Source organism: Nicotiana tabacum, chromosome 15 (genome assembly GCF_000715075.1).
Source record: "Nicotiana tabacum cultivar K326 chromosome 15, ASM71507v2, whole genome shotgun sequence".
In the NCBI taxonomy this organism is placed as follows: domain Eukaryota; kingdom Viridiplantae; phylum Streptophyta; class Magnoliopsida; order Solanales; family Solanaceae; genus Nicotiana; species Nicotiana tabacum.
The window spans coordinates 109,860,974-109,870,671 of record NC_134094.1 but is presented as its reverse complement, the minus strand read 5'-3'; positions in this window follow the sequence as shown (position 1 = coordinate 109,870,671).

The following is a 9,698-nucleotide window of genomic DNA, read 5'->3' as shown; positions in this document are numbered from 1 at the left end:
AAATTTCATTTAGGTAAACCAATTCAAAGTTCTTCAAAAATATATAAATTAAGAAATTCCACGATTGAACTATCAAAAGAAAATAGAATACTAGCTCATTTTTGGGTAAAACTTTCTCATCCTTCACTTCTTTTACAATCCTTTGTTGCTATTTATTCTCATTTCTTGGTGGTGTTATAGTCATTTTAGAGAACTTTTGCCACTCTCGTATAACATACTTGGAGTCTTTTGGTGGACCAGAGGTCCCACAATTTTACTCTTCACTTTTATGAGGTTTCCCATGTAAAATTCCTAGCTAGTATGGCTTTGTGTTTAATTGATTGTTTACCTTTTCAATATTCAATTTTCCGCAGATTACAAGATGCCGCACACATCAAATTTCACTTGAATTTGCTTGCTCTTGTTGATTTATAAGATTAGAAAGATTTTGACAAGGTGTTTATTTCCCTATAACTTTGCCTTGCATCATTAGCATACTTTATCTTCCCAACAAGTTGGTAGCAGAGATTCTGCGTTATCTATCACTAACTTGTCTATTTGACTGATGGAGACAAACACAAGCACAGTGGTGTGTTTGAATAACGAAATTAATTTTCATAAGTAGATGCATTTGTCCGAATGGATTATTTTTGATAAGGATATTTGACAATCATCATGATGACTACTGCGTCAAACACTTAGCATAGTGACCCTTATAATAAAAACTGTAAAATAACTCAACAAGCAAAAAATTTAACAAAGGTGAAAAATATACAAAACAAATCATGAAGATACAACGGGGCGTTCACATACCAATATTGTTATGCTAATAGCAGTAAAGGGGTGCAGCGATCAAGTGAAAGCTAGGGTTTGCGGGCTTGAAAAGGATGAAGAGTGCAGCTTTTATAGTGCAGAAAAGGCCCTTGCACTTTTGAAGTGTGTAAATTTATCTCTCAAAACTATTTATTATCAATTAACCTTCTTCTATATTTTGAGACCTTGTGCCACCTTGCCAATATATATTTCCGTTCACTTTTCTGAATACTTTCCTTTGGACTTGATCATTTAAAGAAATTTTTGTTTTCTGTAATAGAAACAAAGCAAAGATGAAAAAAATAAATAATAGTTTTGCTGGTTTAAGAACGGCGCCATATCACCTCTCCTAAGATTATAATTATATAAATTTACAGATATATAGATTTGTCACCATCCAACTTTAGTTAGTTCATTAACAATGATTCGAAAGTGATTTTTTGTGAATATTAGTTATAGATTGTTAGACCTAAATTAAGAAAAGAAAAAAAGATCAAGAAGTAATTCTATGTGAATTATGATTGTAGATACGTGGATCTAAATACCGTAGCTCAATAGCATAAAATGGGCTATGAGTTCGATGGTAGGGAAGGCCGAAGCTCATTAACTTTAAATTCTAGACAGTCACTATACATGCTTGATATAACAATTGGCGATGATGGTGCAATATTTATAAATATGTTCATATTGTCGGCAAGATAAGCAAGGGAAAAGAAGGCATAGGTTCTCAGATGCTTCGACCTTGGACCAACATTTGCATAGTTTCTAATTTTAATGGGTGATAATCGTTTACATCATCCAAGTTTACTCTAAAAATCAAACTCATCCTTCAACTTTAAACGATTGTCATTTTCATTCTTTTATCGTACGCAATGTCTATTTTACCCTTTGACATTTTCAACTCTCCATATACGTAATACCCTTTTTATATTATCTAGATATTTCTTAATGCAGGTATTTATTCATAATTTAAATAATATTATATCTTATCACATAATTTAATTTAAGTTCACTAACATTGTAAATAAAATAATTATATTATGAATTTATTAAAAAATATATTGCTACTTTATTATTATTATTTTAATATTATATATATTAAAATGCACAGAATATATGTTGGTGTGTGTGATGTTAAGTTCCACTATTTTTATTATTTTATATGTGTATATAGTTTTTGACTTTTGATTGTTATTAATAGAATTTTATCTACATTATAATTAAAGTTCATGTATAGTGTAAATACATAATTTTTATAAATTTATTATAATATTTACCTCTATTGTTTGACCATTTTATAATAACTTGAGAATAAAGTTCCATATTATATGCTCCATAAAGAATAAAAATGAGAGATAAAAATTGTAGATGGTAAAATAGGCATTTTAAGAAGTCACCTTTGATACGAGGAGCAGAATGATATTTGTTCAAAGTTGAAGGACGAGTTTATTTTTTAAAGCAAACTTGGGGGATGTAAATAATTTTTACCCAATTTTAATGAATAAAAATACAGAAGACTATTAATATGGAGCATACCAACAAGATGGTCTTCAAATGAAGAAGATTTGTAGGTGCAACAGCCTTCACCATGCTATGTACCAAAAATATTTCTGATGAGAGATATGGTATTATATATTTGCACTTTGTTCCCCCTTTAAATGCTAAAAGATCATGGGCATTCATATTTGATTTTGAGCAAATTCTTAAATCAGCTGGTCATTGGTCTGTAATGATCTGACTGGTCGTTTTGAGCATTTACACTTTGCGCGATAGTTTACGGGCATGAGTAGCTCTGTATGATGTATTTTGACTTGTGTGAATCGTCTGTTTTGATTTTCAGGTTATTCGGAATCGAATTGGAAGAAAGAATTTCATTATTGAGAACTTAAGTTGAAAAAGTTGACCGGATATTGACTTATATGTAAACGACCTCGGATTTGAATTCTGGTGATTTCAGTAGCTCCGTATGGTGATTTTAGACTTAGAAGCGTGTCCGAAAAGTTATTTGGAGGTCCGTAGTGGAATTAAGCTTGAAATGACGAAAGTTAAATTTTTGGAAAGTTTGACCGAGGGGTTGACTTTTTGATATTGGGGTCGGAATCTGATTCTGAAAATTGGAATAGGTCAGTAATATAAAATGTGACTTGTTTGCAAAATTTGAGGTCAATCAGACATAATCTGATAGGTTTCGGCATTGGTTGTGGAAGTTGAAGTTTCAAAGTTCATTAATTTTGAATTTAGGTGTGATTCATCGTTTCGATGTTGTTAGGTGTGATTTGAGGCCTCGAATAGGTCCGTATTATGTTATGGGACTTGTTGGTATATTTGGTTGAGGTCCCGGGGGCCTTAGGTGAGTTTCAGACGGGGTTCAGATCATTCTCATTTCATGTTGCATTGCTGAAGATTTCTGGTTCTGGTGTTTCCGCATTGTCACGATCCAAAACTTAACCTGTCGTAATGGCGCCTATCATGATAATAGGCAAGCCGACCTTTCCAAAACACTTTTAAAATTTAACAGAAATGAATTAAGACATTTAAAATAACCGGAGTATTTTATAACAACAGGGGTAAAACCCAAATAGAACATAAGTGCAGAATGATAGCCCGACATCGGGGTGTCACTAAGTCATGTATAGACCAGTCTCTATACATGCTTGATATAACAATTGGCTATGATGGTGCAATATTTATAAATATGTTCATATTGTTGGCAAGATAAGCAAGGGAAAAGAAGGCATAGGTTCTTAGATGCTTGGACCTTGGACTAGCATTTGCATAGTTTCTAATTTTAATGGATGAAAATCGTTTACATCATCCATCCAAGTTTACTTTAAAAATCAAACCCATCCTTCAACTTTAAACGATTGTCATTTTCATTCTTTTATCGTAGTCAATATCTATTTTACCCTTTGACATTTTTAACTCCCCATATACGTAATACTCTTTTTATATTATCTAGATATTTCTTAATGCAGGTATTTATTCATAATTTAAATAATATTATATCTTATCACATAATTTAATTTAAGTTCACTAACATTGTAAATAAAATAATTATATTATGAATTTATTAAAAAATATATTGCTACTTTATTATTATTATTTTAATATTATATATATTAAAATGCACAGAATATATGTTGGTGTGTGTGATGTTAAGTTCCACTATTTTTATTATTTTATATGTGTATATAGTTTTTGACTTTTGATTGTTATTAATAGAATTTTATCTACATTATAATTAAAGTTCATGTAAAGTGTAAATACATAATTTTTATAAATTTATTATAATATTTACCTCTATTTTTTGACCATTTTATAATAACTTGAGAATAAAGTTCCATAATATATGCTCCATAAAGAATAAAAATGAGAGATAAAAATTGTAGATGGTAAAATAGGCATTTTAAGAAGTCACCTTTGATACGAGGAGCAGAATGATATTTGTTCAAAGTTGAAGGACGAGTTTAATTTTTAAAGCAAACTTGGGGGATGTAAATAATTTTTACCCAATTTTAATGAATAAAAATACAGAAGACTATTAATATGGAGCATACCAACAAGATGGTCTTCAAATGAAGAAGATTTGTAGGTGCAACAGCCTTCACCATGCTATGTACCAAAAATATTTCTGATGAGAGATATGGTATTATATATTTGCACTTTGTTCCCCCTTTAAATGCTAAAAGATCATGGGCATTCATATTTGATTTTGAGCAAATTCTTAAATCAGCTGGTCATTGGTCTGTAATGATCTGACTGGTCGTTTTGAGCATTTGTACTTTGCGCGATAGTTTACGGGCATGAGTAGCTCTGTATGATGTATTTTGACTTGTGTGAATCGTCTGTTTGATTTTCAGGTTATTCGGAATCGAATTGGAAGAAAGAATTTCATTATTGAGAACTTAAGTTGAAAAAGTTGACCGGATATTGACTTATATGTAAACGACCTCGGATTTGAATTCTGGTGATTTCAGTAGCTCCGTATGGTGATTTTAGACTTAGGAGCGTGTCCGGAAAGTTATTTGGAGGTCCGTAGTGGAATTAAGCTTGAAATGACGAAAGTTAAATTTTTGGAAAGTTTGACCGAGGGGTTGACTTTTTGATATTGGGGTCGGAATCCGATTCTGAAAATTAGAATAGGTCTGTAATATAAAATGTGACTTGTTTGCAAAATTTGAGGTCAATCGGACATAATCTGATAGGTTTCGGCATTGATTGTGGAAGTTGAAGTTTCAAAGTTCATTGATTTTGAATTTAGGTGTGATTCGTCGTTTCGATGTTGTTAGGTGTGATTTGAGGCCTCGAATAGGTCCGTATTATGTTATGGGACTTGTTGGTATATTTGGTTGAGGTCCCGGGGGCCTCAGGTGAGTTTCAGACGGGGTTCAGATCATTCTCATTTCATGTTGCATTGCTGAAGATTTCTGGTTCTGGTGTTTCCGCATTGTCACGATCCAAAACTTAACCTGTCGTGATGGCGCCTATCATGATAATAGGCAAGCCGACCTTTCCAAAACACTTTTAAAATTTAACAGAAATGAATTAAGACATTTAAAATAACCGGAGTGTTTTATAACAACAGGGGTAAAACCCAAATAGAACATAAGTGCAGAATGATAGCCCGACATTGGGGTGTCACTAAGTCATGTATAGACCAGTCTCTATACATGCTTGATATAACAATTGGCTATGATGGTGCAATATTTATAAATATGTTCATATTGTCGGCAAGATAAGCAAGGGAAAAGAAGGCATAGGTTCTCAGATGCTTCGACCTTGGACCAACATTTGCATAGTTTCTAATTTTAATGGGCGATAATCGTTTACATCATCCAAGTTTACTCTAAAAATCAAACTCATCCTTTAACTTTAAACGATTGTCATTTTCATTCTTTTATCGTACGCAATGTCTATTTTACCCTTTAACATTTTCAACTCTCCATATACGTAATACCCTTTTTATATTATCTAGATATTTCTTAATACAGGTATTTATTCATAATTTGAATAATATTATATCTTATCACATAATTTAATTTAAGTTCACTAACATTGTAAATAAAATAATTATATTATGAATTTATGAAAAAATATATTGCTACTTTATTATTATTATTTTAATATTATATATATTAAAATGCATAGAATATATGTTGGTGTGTGTGATGTTAAGTTCCACTATTTTTATTATTTTATATGTGTATATAGTTTTTGACTTTTGATTGTTATTAATAGAATTTTATCTACATTATTATTAAAGTTCATGTAAAGTGTAAATACATAATTTTTATAAATTTATTATAATATTTACCTCTATTTTTTGACCATTTTATAATAACTTGAGAATAAAGTTCCATATTATATGCTCCATAAAGAATAAAAATGAGAGATAAAAATTGTAGATGGTAAAATAGGCATTTTAAGAAGTCACCTTTGATACGAGGAGCAGAATGATATTTGTTCAAAGTTGAAGGACAGAGTTTAATTTTTAAAGTAAACTTGGGGGATGTAAATAATTTTTACCCAATTTTAATGAATAAAAATACAGAAGACTATTAATATGGAGCATACCAACAAGATGGTCTTCAAATGAAGAAGATTTGTAGGTGCAACAGCCTTCACCATGCTATGTACCAAAAATATTTCTGATGAGAGATATGGTATTATATATTTGCACTTTGTTCCCCCTTTAAATGCTAAAAGATCATGGGCATTCATATTTGATTTTGAGCAAATTCTTAAATCAGCTGGTCATTGGTCTGTAATGATCTGACTGGTCGTTTTGAGCATTTGCACTTTGCGCGATAGTTTACGGGCATGAGTAGCTCTGTATGATGTATTTTGACTTGTGTGAATCGTCTGTTTTGATTTTCAGGTTATTCGGAATCGAATTGGAAGAAAGAATTTCATTATTGAGAACTTAAGTTGAAAAAGTTGACCGGATATTGACTTATATGTAAACGACCTCGGATTTGAATTCTGGTGATTTCAATAGCTCCGTATGGTGATTTTAGACTTAGGAGCGTGTCCGAAAAGTTATTTGGAGGTCCGTAGTGGAATTAAGCTTGAAATGACGAAAGTTAAATTTTTGGAAAGTTTGACCGAGGGGTTGACTTTTTGATATTGGGGCCGGAATCCGATTCTGAAAATTGGAATAGGTCCGTAATATAAAATGTGACTTGTTTGCAAAATTTGAGGTCAATCGGACATAATCTGATAGGTTTCAGCATTGGTTGTGGAAGTTGAAGTTTCAAAGTTCATTGATTTTGAATTTAGGTGTGATTCGTCGTTTCGATGTTGTTAGGTGTGATTTGAGGCCTCGAATAGGTCCGTATTATGTTATGGGACTTGTTGGTATATTTGGTTTAGGTCCCGGGGGCCTCAGGTGAGTTTCAGACGGGGTTCAGATCATTCTCATTTCATGTTGCATTGCTGAAGATTTCTGGTTCTGGTGTTTCCGCATTGTCACGATCCAAAACTTAACCTGTCGTGATGGCGCCTATCATGATAATAGGCAAGCCGACCTTTCCAAAACACTTTTAAAATTTAACAGAAATGAATTAAGACATTTAAAATAACCGGCGTGTTTTATAACAACAGGGGTAAAACCCAAATAGAACATAAGTGCAGAATGATAGCCCGACATCGGGGTGTCACTAAGTCATGTATAGACCAGTCTCTATACATGCTTGATATAACAATTGGCTATGATGGTGCAATATTTATAAATATGTTCATATTGTTGGCAAGATAAGCAAGGGAAAAGAAGGCATAGGTTCTTAGATGCTTGGACCTTGGACTAGCATTTGCATAGTTTCTAATTTTAATGGATGAAAATCGTTTACATCATCCATCCAAGTTTACTTTAAAAATCAAACCCATCCTTCAACTTTAAACGATTGTCATTTTCATTCTTTTATCGTACTCAATATCTATTTTACCCTTTGACATTTTTAACTCCCCATATACGTAACACCCTTTTTATATTATCTAGATATTTCTTAATGCAGGTATTTATTCATAATTTAAATAATATTATATCTTATCACATAATTTAATTTAAGTTCACTAACATTGTAAATAAAATAATTATATTATGAATTTATTAAAAAATATATTGCTACTTTATTATTATTATTTTAATATTATATATATTAAAATGCACAGAATATATGTTGGTGTGTGTGATGTTAAGTTCCACTATTTTTATTATTTTATATGTGTATATAGTTTTTGACTTTTGATTGTTATTAATAGAATTTTATCTACATTATAATTAAAGTTCATGTAAAGTGTAAATACATAATTTTTATAAATTTATTATAATATTTACCTCTATTTTTTGACCATTTTATAATAAATTGAGAATAAAGTTCCATAATATATGCTCCATAAAGAATAAAAATGAGAGATAAAAATTGTAGATGGTAAAATAGGCATTTTAAGAAGTCACCTTTGATACGAGGAGCAGAATGATATTTGTTCAAAGTTGGAGGATGATTTTAATTTTTAAAGCAAACTTGGGAGATGTAAATAATTTTTACCCAATTTTAATGAATAAAAATACAAAAGACTACTAATATGGAGCATACCAACAAGATGGTCTTCAAAAGAAGAAGATTTGAAGGTGCAACAGCCTTCACCATGCTATGTACCAAAAAATTTCTGATGAGAGATATGGTATTATATATTTGCACTTTGTTCAGCCTTTAAATGCTAAAAGATCATGGGCATTCATATTTGCTTTTGGGCAAATTCTTAAATCAGCTGGTCATTGGTCAAAGGCTGAGAAGATTATGAATCACTTTTATTTCCTACAATTTATAATTCTTAAATTGAATATCATGTTTATTCTTTCCAACTAAGCAAATACCCATAACTTTTTTAAAATATAACCATGCACCTTACTTATAAATGTTTTTATTTATTAATAATACCTCAAAATCAAAAGTACGAGTAAGAGGATCAAACCTTACCGTACTAATCTTAGTAAGGAAGAGACAGACCCCTTCCTTAACGAGCATGCGAAAAAATAAGAATTTGCATGAATTAAAAACTGCTAATATTTATTGTTTCAGAGTTAATAACATATACTTTAAGACAATATTACATGAATAAATAACAAAAGACCCTTATCTATATATATCTATATATCTATATATTATTTTAAAAGCACGAAGGACCTTAGCGAAATGCCGTTCACTTTTTTACCTTTTTAAAATTAATTTCATATTAGACAAAATAGTAATTTAAGTTAATTTCCTAATATTTAGGACTTTGAGAATCAATTTAAATTTTTATTCTTATTTTTTCCCTTATTTAAACTATGTAATATTTAAGACTTTATAATATAAAATATTTCCTTATTTAAACTATGTTACATAACTATACTATCTTTCATAAATTATTCTAATATTTAATTTTCGTCAACCGTTCATATTTATAATGGGACCTTTCGATCAATAGAAGAAGGTTATCTCTATGGTTCTTTTTTTTTTTACAGGGTACTCTATATATTAGAACTATAATACATTTTTACCTATTAAAATAAATTTCTTTTTCTTCAACCATTTTTTGTATAATGATCAAAAATTACATTCAACATTTAGGACAGATAACAAAAAAGATATTCAACAATATAAAATGGAAAGAGAGAGAAAAAAGTGATTGGCAAAATCAATAATACTGTCAGTCCCACGGACACAAAGATTCAAAATTGAGTTGTTTATCAATATTTTATTTTATCGTTTAGAAATGAAATTCTTATTCGATAAAATTATAATTGCTTTAAAGTATTTGAAATTTGCGATGGACAATATATATATATATATATATATTAAGAATTTGAATCAACAAAAATAAATAATTTTTTTAATATTGAGAACAAATAATTAAGTATTTGA